General features: G+C 42.7%; 1 long non-coding RNA gene across 1 annotated transcript in view; it reads right to left on the reverse strand.

Moving 5' to 3' along the window:
- Nucleotides 1-6,460: 6,460 nt before the first annotated feature.
- LOC130114764 (uncharacterized) overlaps nucleotides 6,461-14,945 on the reverse strand; it is a 42,986-nt gene continuing 34,501 nt past the window's right edge. The window contains exon 4 of the long non-coding RNA XR_008810413.1: nucleotides 6,461-6,647. This is a non-coding gene — a long non-coding RNA (uncharacterized LOC130114764). The remainder of the gene's footprint in view (nucleotides 6,648-14,945) is intronic.

Raw genomic sequence — 14,945 nt, forward strand, 5'->3', positions numbered from 1 at the left:
TCCACATCCAGCTAAGAACTGACAGGCTTCTGTACATGTTGGTCACATTCATATATGGGTTTTGAAAGAACTTCACTTACACATAGATTTTTTTTTTTGTTGCAAAATTTAACTTTGACCTAATCTTTCACACCTTACATTTCTGTAACGTTGTTCTCTGGTTTTACAAACAACCCAGTCAGTATAAAACAATCCATACACTTCCGTACTTCATGACTGTTATTATTAAGAGAGTTTTAGACTGGTTGCATAGTTACTTATATTAAATGTTATATTTTTACCCTCAATTCTCATCCTATCAATAAGAAGTAGACACGTCATCTTGTTTTCCTCTGGCTTTGGCTTCCTCAGAGAACATGACGTGAGCCATTTACAACCACCACTGTGTTGTTGTTCACACACTTTACTGCGTGGCCTCTCAGCTTAACATTCCTTGGGACCAACACAGTGATTGGACAGTCCAGGTTTTGGACAGGCTCGGCGTTTTTAAACAGGTTTCAGTGAAAGAAAGCATTACCATATCTCACCATATGATCTTACCATATTTCATCATATGATCTTACCATATCTCATCATACGATCTTACCATATCTCACCGTATGATCTTACCATATATCACCTTATGATCTTACCATATGATCTTACCATATCTCATCATATGATCTTACCATATGATCTCACCATATCTCACCACATGATCTCACCATATCTAACCATATGATCTTACCATATTTCATCATACGATCTTACCATATGATCTTACCATATCTCATCATGCGATCCTAACATATATCAACATATGATCTTACCATATTTCATCATATGATCTTACCATATCTCACCACATGATCTTACCATATGATCTTACCATATCTCATCACACGATCTTACCATATCTCACCATGATCTTACCATATCTCAAAATATTATCTTACCATATATCACCATATGATCTTACCATATCTCACCATATGATCTCACAATATTTCATATGATCTTACCATAGCTCATCATACGATCTTACCATATCTCACCATATGATCTTACCATATCTCTCCATATGATCTTACCACATTTCATCATATGATCTTACCATATCTCACCATATGATCTTACCATATCTCACCACATGATCTTACCATATTTCATCATATGATCTTACCATATCTCACCACATGATCTTACCATATGATCTTACCATCTCATCATACAATCTCACCATATGATCTTACCATATCTCATCATATGATCTCACCATATGAACCTACCATATCTCATAATCTCACTATATGATCTTACCATATCCCATCATATGATCTCACCACATTTCAACATATGATCTTACCATATCTCATCATATGATCTCACCATATCTCACCATATATTCTTATCATACTTCATACCATACCTCACCATATGATCCTACCATATCTCATGATCTCACTATATGATCTTACCATATCCCATCATATGATATCACCACATTTCACCATATGATCTTACCATATCTCATCATATGATCTCACCATATATTCTTATCATACTTCAACATATGATCTACCTCACCATATGATCTTACCATATCTAACCATATGATCTTACCATATCTCACTATATGATCTTACCATATCTCATCCTATGACCTTACCATATCTCATCATATGGTCTTACCATACCTCAGAAGAAGAGCGGTGTGATCGACATGCAAGCCCGGTCCAAATTGCTCAGAATCATTGGTTCAATCCCACGAGAACACTGTCCATCGCCTGGAGTAACCCACGTTTCCCCTGTTGAGACGAGTTGGATGAGACAGAAGGCTGGCGACCCATGAGAGCAGCTCCCTCTGGATGTGGAGTGATGGAGAGTGATGGTACAGGAAACCATGCATGGCTGTTGTTTTAATCCACCTCCATGGCAGTGACGTGAAGACTGCAGCAGCTGTGTCCAGGCTTCAGACAGAGGAGCCGGGGGCATGGCAAACCTTCTGTCTTCCAAATGCCTGGAAAACAGCCCTCCTCCCCCGGCCTTCTTCCCTCTGTTTATCTTTATGTCTCTCTCTTTCCTCATTTACTGTGTTCTGTACTCCGATATCCCCTCCGTGTAGTTCTTCTCATCTTTCATGTTAATGTTGCCCCTTTTACCCCGTGACTATAGAGGGCAGGGCCCTAGGTTCTCTCACTACGATCCAGGTTACATTCGTCTTAGGTTGGGCTCCCTACTGATACCACTTCCCATGAAATGAATGACCTTTAGATGAATAACCAAAGAAGAAAAGTTGCAACTTGAAATATTTAGTTATCGTATTAAAAACAAAGAAAACAAAATAAATAGTGCACCTTCAATATATCAGGCTTAATACAGTTCAAACACCAAACTAAAGTAGGTACCTTTTCAATATTCCAAATCAAACACATTAAACATGAAGTACCAGGGGTGGGCAGTCTTATCCAGAAAGGGCCAGTGTGGGTAAAGGTTTTTGCTCATCAGGAGCAGTTAGGGGTTCAGGGTCTTGCTCAAGGACACTTCGACATGCTCTCTGCAGGTACTGGGGATCGAACCAGCGACCTTTCAATTGCTAGATGACCAGCTCTACCTCGTGAGCCATGTTGCCTAGACAGAGATATGGTTGGAAATGGGTGAATTTTCCCTTTAACTAACCAATCAGTGTTGTTTTCCATCCATCCATCCATCCATCCATCCATCCATCCATCCACTAACCAAACCGCTTATCCTGCTCTCAGGGTCGCAGGGATGCTGAAGCCTATCCCAGCAGTCACTGGGTGGCAGGCAGGGAGACACCCTGGACAGCCCCCCCCCCCCCACACACACACACACACACCTAGGGACAATGTAGTATGGCAGATCCACCTGACCTACATGTCTTTGGACTGTGGGAGGAAACCGGAGCCTCCGGAGGAAACCCACGCAGACACGGGGAGAACATGCAAACTCCACACAGAGGACGACCCGGGACGACCCCCAAGGTTGGACTACCCCGGGGCTCGAACCCAAGACCTTCTTGCTGTGAGGTGACCACACTAACCACTGTGCCGCCAAGTGTTGCTATCATATGCCCTAAAGTAACTCATAAACATGCCAATAAACAGGTCACTTCCTGTGTTGAGGAGCCCACTCTTCCTGTGGGGAGTACAGGACATCCTAAGATTAAAAATGTCGGCGGTCACCGTCTCTTGACAGACTGTTAACAGGTTTGTCTGACATTGTGTGATAAACCCCTCTGACAATAATTGCTTTGCCTCAAGTTGTGAGTTTGAAAAGCCAAGGAGGGAACAAGATAGAGAGAAAGAGCAGAACGAGTGAAGGGAGAAGAGAAATAACTGTCACCTGTGCCCTTAACACACCAACAGACACTATCTCTGCTCTAGTCTTTCTTTTTCTTCCGCGTTTCAGCTGACTGCTTAAAGTTCAGGTGCCACATGCATCTGTGTGCTGAACTTGGTTTGGCCCCCAGCACCGACGACATCCTGTCCTGTTCAGCAACACAACAGAAAGCGGAAAACCGCAAAACAAACGAGGGAAAGGTTAATGCATTCCCGCCACGTTATCTCCAACGACAGGCGACATGGCATCTAGTTGCAGGAGCTCCTGGAGAAGACTGAACGCTGACAAACACACAGACTGATCCCACTTCCCCTCCTCACTTAAACGATGCTCAGAGAGAACTAATGCAATGACTGTTCCCCCCGCCGTTGAAACATAGTGGCTCCATTAAAACCACCGTGCTACCTGCACCTCGCTGCAACAAGCCCCTCGTTAAAAGCCTGCGGCAGCATGAAAACCAGCAGCCCTGTGGACAGCGCTAGAGACTTCTGCACTTTAACGTGATTTGATTATAATATTCAAAATAGCCTCTTAAAGATAACCGCCTGCTAAAGGTGGTATGGATAGCCATTGAGGGGGGCGGGGACTGTGTCTGGGGGTAAAACATCATGTGGGCACCATCTCAAGTGAGTGGCACCGAGCACCTTGCACAAAAAGTTCCTTAGTGAAATGACGATTACGTTGAGATGCTAAAAAATGCTATTTCCCTAACCCCAAACCATAAAATGACCCCTCACGTGAACCCTAAGATGAACTAAAAAATAAATAAAAGAACAACAACACAAAAGTATCCCAAACTTAAACCTAACATTCACCCCTAACCCTAAAGTTGGGGTTGAACATTTTCTTTCAGTGTTCATGTGAAGAATTTTGGGTAACACTTTAGTATGGGGAACATAAAAAAACTTAATTACTAGTGAATTAGTAATGATCAAGATGTCACTTTAGTATGGGGAACATTTTCTAAGTAACAAAAACTTAATTTAGAGTAATTCAACACTATGAACACTTGTAGTTTTGTGTTTTGTTACGTAAGAACAGACCATATTCGTTAAGTGTTAGTAAGGGAGAATACCTCGCTTATCCAAAATTGTCTACCCCAGCTTTAACCCCCTGAGCTTAATTCTAGTGCCCAACTTTGATACTAGATCTATGCCTAGCTTATCCCAGTTGGAACGCTAGCCATAAATCCAACCCTGCCTCAGAAATAACACCTTTCCTAACCGGAACCTACAGAAAATGTCCAACATGGTCAGTGGTTCATGATTTTATTGTGTGTGTGGGGATTGGTTGCCAGGAGGGCTGTGTTATAAATGGCACTGACTCGCAGTTGGAGGAGCCCAGCTTTCTTCTGATATGAGACAATAGAGAGGAGGGAAACTGGAGTGACATCAGCCGGAGGTCTCATCACGACAGCAGACACTACAGTGTCAACACAGCGAAAGGAGAGACACTTTTATCCAAGACAGGGCCCATTCCAGCCCATTCATCTCTGTCAGCCTTCCCATTCAGGAATATATTACGGCTCCTAGCAGCCTAAGTAGTCTGTCCTAACTGTCTGACTTCGTTGGAAATAATTCTGAAGTCTCTAAACAGAAAAGATATGAGTATGCCAATGTCATCATATGACACAGCACGTCCACAGAGCACAGGCCCAATTTCCATCCTGTAATTTTCCTTCCATCCAGGTTGTTCCTGAAAGATTGTAGACCCAATGATGTCTGTGAACAAAGATGGCAGCCTTCTGTTTGGATTTTCCTCACCCTCACCTTGGTTCCATGCCATCCCGTACGTCTGAAATGGTGACAGCAAATGCTGAGGTTTGGATTTGATGAAGTGAAATAAAACCATGAGGTACCACACTCCATGTCACACGACACCAGGTTTATGCTGACAAGGCTCAAACCAAATAAAGGACATGAACTAAGATTGCTGCCGTCAGACTGGATGTTGTTGAGTGTGTTGCTGTGTCCCAAATCCATACTATACACTAGAGGTCGACTGATTATCTGATCCGATATTCAGCATTTTCATGATTATCGGAATCGTTATTTTTTTAAAAATCTGACTGCAGATAAATTAAATTAATTTAAAAATATGCTACGCAGCCGCCTCTCCGTCTGCAGTCACCACTCTGTGGTCTTGAGCAATGTCCCACCCACAACGCTGTGAATGAAAATATGAATGAAAGCCACTTTATTCGACATTGTATTTTTCCAACAAATTGGTTCTCTGCATTTAACCCATCCTATTGTATAGCAGCAGTGGGCAGCTGCAGCGGCCCCGGGACCAACTCCAGCTCTTCCTTCCATTGCCTTGCTCAGGGGCACAGGCAGAAGCATTAACCTAGCATGCATGTCTTTTTGATAGTGGCAGGAAACCAGAGGACCCGAGGAAACCCACACAGACACAGGGAGAACATGCAAACTCCACACAGAAAGGACCTGGGATTCAAACCCAGGACCTTCTTGCTGTGAGGCAACAGTGCTCACCACTGGGCCACCGTGCCTATCTGATCGGTTACACTTCGTTCCTTCTTCTTTTTTTAGGTTTATTGAAGGTTGGCAAACAACGATTTGGTGCATTATCGCCATGAACTGGAATGGAAAGTGGGTCAGAATGTCTATTTACTTTAAAAAATATATATTTAAGTTTCATTTATTAATCCCCTCGGCGAATTTCAGTTACTGCAAATGAACCCACCCCAGCTATGATCTGCAGCTTGTAGTGTAGCTTGTTGTTTTAGCATCTCTGCCTCTTTTTTGGCGAATGCCAGTTCAGCTCGAGTGGCTTCCGCTGCCTTTGGCCGTGCTCTCAAAGCCAAGGAGCTTGCTGCAGGACGTCTGCTGACTCCTGAGCAGCTGCATATTTGTGATCTGGTCTCCAGAAGTTCACCAAGGTCCAGTTCTTCATGGTGGCCACGGAGCTTGCTGCAGGACGTCTACTGACTCCTGAGCAGCTGGATATTTGTGATCTGGTCTCCAGAAGTTCACCAAGGTCCAGTTCTTCATGGTGGCCACGGAGCTTGCTGCAGGACGTCTGCTGACTCCTGAGCAGCTGCATATTTGTGATCTGGTCTCCAGAAGTTCACCAAGGTGCAGTTCTTCATGGTGCTTTGTCATGATGTGTCTACTTACAGGTGTGAGGACTACCGGCCGTTGGAAGATGTGCCTTCTTACGGTTCTGCCCCTGCTAACATGTGGTGTCCAGCCTGCTAGCTCAGCACACACATAACAGCTGCCCCAGCACGACTCCGACTCACAAGGAGTTCCGTTTAAAGCCTTGGCTCAAGAAAATCTGCAAAACTAAACATACAAACACATGTCAATCCCATATAAACGCAAAACAGACTAATTTATTTGTACACACAACCATGGAAAATGAAACAATTGCCTACAAACTGATGCCTTTAGCTTCAGGCTAACTTACGTTATAGCGTCCATTGCCGCGTTAGAGGCTAGCTCCGGGCTAACTTACGTTGCAATTCCCATTGACATGCTAGCGGTTAGCATATGGCTACGGATTAACAACAGAACGGACTTTCTTATTAATGCCGACTTTCACAAACATTTATCAGAGAACTGACCGTAAAAACACTCACAGGCAAACACACCGCCACTTCCGCATGGCCTACGGCAACCGTACAGGCACAACTGAAAAGGCGAAGCAAAATTACAATCACCCCAAACACCACCTCAACACCCCTGCAGGCAGACAACACAGTTTTCAGTTGTAATGCAATTGTTTTTCTTTCTTTTTGTTTGTATTTAATTTTGTTGTTTTTATTCAGTTTATGTATTGTTTCATATAGAACACATACTCTAAATGGAGAGTCTGTTTTGTTCATTGTGAGTTTGTTTTCTGTCTGAAGTTGTATGTACATTGATGTTATGTTGATTCCTGTATGTGTATTTTTTGCAATAAATAAATAATAATAAAAAAGGGGCTCCTTGTGCACTTAAAAATAGCGCCCCCAGTCACTCACGGTTAATGATGGGTGCCAATGTGCTTGGGATGGACACAACGGTATATATGTGATGTTTCAGTCTTTGTGTGTCAAACCAATCGGTATTACAAATTCAGTATTTGTAATTCTAAGTGCTTCTGTTATGTTGTCGCGCTGCCAACTGCTCCTACACAATAGAATGGTTCAGTGCGGAGAACACATTCCCTGTAACTGCACAATGATGAAGTCAAGTGGCTTTCATTCTTTCTTCTTCTTCCTAATATACCCACAGTCAGCCTGTTCCTTTCTACATGGTAGACACGCACACAACCACTTCTCCAAATGCTTCCAGAGAGGTGCATGCTGGTCCTGGATCAGAGTGTGCGGGAAATTCAGGTTTTGCAGCTCTGCAGCTGAGGGAACAAATCCAGAGGTTATACTCTCTCTCCCATGGCTGATAGGATATGAGAGGGTATCTCCGTGTTGAGATGAGACTGACTCCATAGAAACACATCACTGCTTCATATTTGTCTGTGCAGTGAAATCAGCACCATCAGGCAACTGCCGTGAATACAAATTAACTATTTAAAATGATTGTTAGATGTATTATTAGTGCTTTAAATATCATATAATGAGGCATAATTTCTGGCTTACAGATAATAGTAAAGTAGCCATATCACCCTGTCTTTCACACTGACAAGTCTTATCTACAGACTGATTATTATCTACAGACAGATATACGCATCCTGCTCATGGCCTGCAGTGTTATATACACTACCGTTCAAAAGTTTGGGATCACCCAAACAATTTTGTGTTTTCCATGAAAAGTCACACTTATTCACCACCATATGTTGTGAAATGAATAGAAAATAGAGTCAAGAAATTGACAAGGTTAGAAATAATGATTTGTATTTGAAATAAGATTTTTTTTACATCAAACTTTGCTTTCGTCAAAGAATCCTCCATTTGCAGCAATTACAGCATTGCAGACCTTTGGCATTCTAGCTGTTAATTTGTTGAGGTAATCTGGAGAAATTGCACCCCACGCTTCCAGAAGCAGCTCCCACAAGTTGGATTGGTTGGATGGGCACTTCTTTGAGCAGATTGAGTTTCTGGAGCAACACATTTGTGGGGTCAATTAAACGCTCAAAATGGCCAGAAAAAGAGAACTTTCATCTGAAACTCGACAGTCTATTCTTGTTCTTAGAAATGAAGGCTATTCCATGCGAGAAATTGCTAAGAAATTGAAGATTTCCTCCACCGGTGTGTACTACTCCCTTCAGAGGACAGCACAAACAGGCTCTAACCAGAGTAGAAAAAGAAGTGGGAGGCCGCGTTGCACAACTGAGCAAGAAGATAAGTACATTAGAGTCTCTAGTTTGAGAAACAGACGCCTCACAGGTCCCCAACTGGCATCTTCATTAAATAGTACCTGTTAGAGCCTGTTTGTGCTGTCCTCTGAAGGGAGTAGTACACACCGGTGTAGGAAATCTTCAATTTCTTAGCAATTTCTCGCATGGAATAGCCTTCATTTCTAAGAACAAGAATAGACTGTCGAGTTTCAGATGAAAGTTCTCTTTTTCTGGCCATTTTGAGCATTTAATTGACCCCACAAATGTGATGCTCCAGAAACTCAATCTGCTCAAAGAAGTGCCCATCCAACCAATCCAACTTGTGGGAGTTGCTTCTGGAAGCGTGGGGTGCAATTTCTCCAGATTACCTCAACAAATTAACAGCTAGAATGCCAAAGGTCTGCAATGCTGTAATTGCTGCAAATGGAGGATTCTTTGACGAAAGCAAAGTCTGATGTAAAAAAAATCTTATTTCAAATACAAATCATTATTTCTAACCTTGTCAATGTCTTGACTCTATTTTCTATTCATTTCACAACATATGGTGGTGAATAAGTGTGACTTTTCATGGAAAACACGAAATTGTTTGGGTGATCCCAAACTTTTGAACGGTAGTGTATACGTATATATATCAACACGGATACAGGAAAAAAAGTTTTAAAACATTGCATTACAGGCCTGTTTCGTGATGAATGCGCGACACACGACAGGCCTGTATTGCAATGTTTTAAAACTTTTTTCCTGTATATGTATTGATATTCCTCTCCTCATTAGTTGAGCACTTACAACAACACCATTGACGGTTTCTGGGGGAAAAAACCGCTCTCTCTCTCTCTCTCTATATATATATATATACGTGTATATATATATATATATATATATATATATATATATATATATATAGAGAGAGAGAGAGAGAGAGCGAGAGAGAGAGAGAGTAGTAGTGTGTGTGTGTATATATATATATATATATATATATATATATATATAAATAACTTTGTTAAAAGAAACACTCAACGGTAGGGAAAGTGCTAAACAAATATGGAGCAAAATAATCCAGTGAGATGAAACAGGCTTGTACTGTCTCACCTGACTCACTGGATTATATATATATATATATATATATATATATATATATATATATATACACATATATATAAATTAATATATATATGTCTATGGCTCTGTAACATGTCATCTGTGGATGGGTGTAGTAATAGTACTATAGTAATAGTAATAGTAGTACAGTAGCAGTAGTAAAAGTAGTACAACAGTAATGAACATACAGACAGTCAGGGGAAACCACACTTGTGAGAAGCACATCCACCAATGAGATGTCAGGACAATAGAAAATGATGTCAGGATATAGAAAACATTGTCAGGACAACAGAAAATGATGTCAGGACAATAGAAAATGATGTCAGGACGATAGAAAATGTTGTCAGGACAACAGAAAATGATGTCAGGATGATAGAAAATGATGTCAGGACGATAGAAAATGTTGTCCAGACGATAGAAAATGATGTCAGCGCGATAGAAAATGACGTCAGGACAATAGAAAATGTTGTCAGGACAATAGAAAATTATGTCAGCACGATAGAAAATAACGTCGGGACAATAGAAAATGACATCAGGACAACAGAAAATGATGTCAGGACATAGAAAATGATGTCAGGACACAGAAAATGTCAGAACGATAGAAAATGACGTCAGCATGATAGAAAATGATGTCAGCACAATAGAAAATTATGTCAGGACAATAGAAAATGATGTCAGGACAATAGAAAATGACATCAGGACAATAGAAAATGATGTCAGGACAATAGGAAATTAAGTCAGGACAATAGAAAATGATGTCAGGATAACAGAAAATGATGTCAGGACAACAGAAAATGATGTCAGGATAACAGAAAATGATGTCAGGATAACAGAAAATGACATCAGGACAATAGAAAATGATGTCAGCACAATAGAAAATGATGTCAGGACAATAGAAAATGACATCAGGACAATAGAAAATGATGTCAGGACAATAGAAAATGACATCAGGACAATAGAAAATGATGTCAGGACAATAGAAAATGACATCAGGACAATAGAAAATGACATCAGGACAATAGAAAATGATGTCAGGACAATAGGAAATTAAGTCAGGACAATAGAAAATGACGTCAGGATAACAGAAAATGACATCAGGACAATAGAAAATGATGTCAGGACAACAGAAAATGATGTCAGCATAACAGAAAATGACATCAGGACAACAGAAAATGATGTCAGGACAACAGAAAATGATGTCAGGATAACAGAAAATGACATCAGGACAATAGAAAATGATGTCAGGACAACAGAAAATGATGTCTGGACAATAGAAACAACTCATTAGTTGTCACTAATAACAAGCTGCAATTGAAAGTAAGATGCTAATGAGAAAAGGCCAGGCTTTACATGGCTCAGCCTGCTCGGCTGGCTGGCTCCCGGCCAGACCCAACATTCCCTCTCCATTGGCTTCCAGGTCAAAACAATGAGGACGCTGAAATGTCACAATGAGCAGAACCATGAAGGAACGACAGAAATGTCACTCTCTTTAGGACCACATGTGATGTGGAACTTAATGTGCCACACAGCCCACCCCCCTCTGACCCAGTCTATGTAATACTAGCCCTCCTGACACACAAACACACACACCCACACACACATTCAGAGTGGAGCAGATTAATTAGGGATGAAGTGTGAAGCTTTGATGGCGATGTGTTGACTCACACAGCAGAACAGAACACAGCAGAAAAGACCTACACGTTATCATCACTGGTGTCACCACACCGAGATGTAGTCACATGTCCTGTCAGGCCTACACGTTATCATCACTGGTGTCACCACATCGAGATGTAGTCACATGTCCTGTCAGGCCTACACGTTATCATCACTGGTGTCACCACACCGAGATGTAGTCACATGTCCTGTCAGGCCTACACGTTATCATCACTGGTGTCACCACACTGAGATGTAGTCACATGTCCTGTCAGGCCTACATGTTATCATCACTGGTGTCACCACACCGAGATGTAGTCACATGTCCTGTCAGGCCTACATGTTATCATCACTGGTGTCACCACACCGAGATGTAGTCACATGTCCTGTCAGACCTACACGTTAACATCACTGGTGTCACCACACCGAGATGTAGTCACATGTCCTGTCAGGCCTACATGTTATCATCACTGGTGTCACCACATCGAGATGTAGTCACATGTCCTGTCAGACCTACATGTTATCATCACTGGTGTCACCACACTGAGATGTAGTCACATGTCCTGTCAGGCCTACATGTTATCATCACTGGTGTCACCACATCGAGATGTAGTCACATGTCCTGTCAGGCCTACATGTTATCATCACTGGTGTCACCACACTGAGATGTAGTCACATGTCCTGTCAGGCCTACATGTTATCATCACTGGTGTCACCACATCGAGATGTAGTCACATGTCCTGTCAGACCTACACGTTAACATCACTGGTGTCACCACACCGAGATGTAGTCACATGTCCTGTCAGGCCTACACGTTATCATCACTGGTGTCACCACATCGAGATGTAGTCACATGTCCTGTCAGACCTACACGTTAACATCACTGGTGTCACCACACCGAGATGTAGTCACATGTCCTGTCAGGCCTACACGTTATCATCACTGGTGTCACCACATCGAGATGTAGTCACATGTCCTGTCAGACCTACAAGTTATCATCACTGGTGTCACCACATCGAGATGTAGTCACATGTCCTGTCAGGCCTACACGTTATCATCACTGGTGTCACCACACAGAGATGTAGTCACATGTCCTGTCAGGCCTACACGTTATCATCACTGGTGTCACCACACTGAGATGTAGTCACATGTCGCCGAAATACTGTCTCCACATGCCGAAATACTGTCTCCACATGCTGAAATACTGTCTCCACATGCCGAAATACTGTCTCCACATGCTGAAATACTGTCTCCACACGCTGAAATACTGTCTCCACATGCTGAAATACTGTCTCCACACGCTGAAATACTGTCCCCACGCGCTGAAATACTGTCTCCACACGCTGAAATACTGTCTCCACACGCTGAAATACTGTCTTCACATGCTGAAATACTGTCTCCACACGCTGAAATACTGTCTCCACATACTGAAATACTGTCTCCACACGCTGAAATACTGTCCCCACGCGCTGAAATACTGTCTCCACACGCTGAAATACTGTCTCCACATGCTGAAATACTGTCTCCACACGCTGAAATACTGTCCCCACGCGCTGAAATACTGTCTCCACACGCTGAAATACTGTCTCCACACGCTGAAATACTGTCTTCACATGCTGAAATACTGTCTCCACACGCTGAAATACTGTCCCCACGCGCTGAAATACTGTCTCCACACGCTGAAATACTGTCCCCACGCGCTGAAATACTGTCTCCACACGCTGAAATACTGTCTCCACACGCTGAAATACTGTCTTCACATGCTGAAATACTGTCTCCACATACTGAAATACTGTCTCCACATGCTGAAATACTGTCTCCACATGCTGAAATACTGTCTTCACACGCTGAAATACTGTCTCCACACGCTGAAATACTGTCTCCACACGCTGAAATAGTGTCTCCACACGCTGAAATACTGTCTCCACACGCTGAAATACTGTCTCCACACGCTGAAATAGTGTCTCCACACGCTGAAATACTGTCTCCACACACCGAAATACTGTCTCCACACGCCGAAATACTGTCTCCACACGCTGAAATACTGTCTCCACATGCTGAAATACTATCTCCACATGCTGAAAAACTGTCTCCACACGCTGAAATACTGTCTCCACACGCTGAAATACTGTCTCCACACGCTGAAATACTGTCTCCACACGCTGAAATACTGTCTCCACATACTGAAATACTGTCTCCACATGCTGAAATACTGTCTCCACATGCTGAAAAACTGTCTCCACACACTGAAATACTGTCTCCACACGCCGAAATACTGTCTTCACAAGGTGAAATACTGTCTCTTTGATGGCGATGTGTTGACTCACACAGCAGAACAGAATACAGCAGAAAAGACCTACACGTTATCATCACTGGTGTCACCACACAGATGTAGTCACATGTCGCCGAAATACTGTCTCCACATGCTGAAATACTGTCTCCACATGCTGAAATACTGTCTCCACATGCGAAAATACTGTCTCCACATGCTGAAATACTGCCTCCACACGCTGAAATACTGTCTCCACACGCTGAAATACTGTCTCCACACGCTGAAATACTGTCTCCACACGCTGAAATACTGTCTCCACACGCTGAAATACTGTCTCCACATGCTGAAATACTGTCTCCACACGCCGAAATACTGTCTCCACACGCTGAAATACTGTCTCCACATGCTGAAATACTGTCTCCACATACTGAAATACTGTCTCCACATGCTGAAATACTGTCTCCACATGCTGAAATACTGTCTCCACACGCTGAAATACTGTCTCCACACGCTGAAATACTGTCTCCACATGCTGAAATACTGTATCCACATGCTGAAATACTGTCTCCACACGCTGAAATACTGTCTCCACATGCTGAAATACTGTCTCCACATACTGAAATACTGTCTCCACATGCTGAAATACTGTCTCCACATGCTGAAATACTGTCTCCACACGCTGAAATACTGTCTCCACACGCTGAAATACTGTCTCCACACGCTGAAATACTGTCTCCACATGCTGAAATACTGTCTCCACATGCTGAAATACTGTCTCCACACGCTGAAATACTGTCTCCACATGCTGAAATACTGTCTCCACATTCCAAAATACAATCTCCACAGGACATGTGACTACATCTCCGTGTGGTGACACCAGTGATGATAACGTGTAGGTCTGACAGGACATGTGACTACATCTCAGTGTGGTGACACCAGTGATGTTAACGTGTAGGCCTGACAGGACATGTGACTACATCTCGGTGTGGTGACACCAGTGATAACGTGTAGGTCTGACAGGACATGTGACTACATCTCTGTGTGGTGACACCAGTGATGATAACGTGTAGGCCTGACAGGACATGTGACTACATCTCTGTGTGGTGACACCAGTGATGATAACGTGTAGGCCTGACAGGACATGTTACTACATCTCGGTGTGGTGACACCAGTGATGATAACGTGTAGGCCTGACAGGACATGTGACTACATCTCGGTGTGGTGACACCAGTGATGTTAACGTGTAGGTCTGACAGGACATGTGACTACATCTCAGTGTGGT

The sequence above is a fragment of the Lampris incognitus genome, chromosome 6 (genome assembly GCF_029633865.1).
Source record: "Lampris incognitus isolate fLamInc1 chromosome 6, fLamInc1.hap2, whole genome shotgun sequence".
Taxonomy (NCBI): domain Eukaryota; kingdom Metazoa; phylum Chordata; class Actinopteri; order Lampriformes; family Lampridae; genus Lampris; species Lampris incognitus.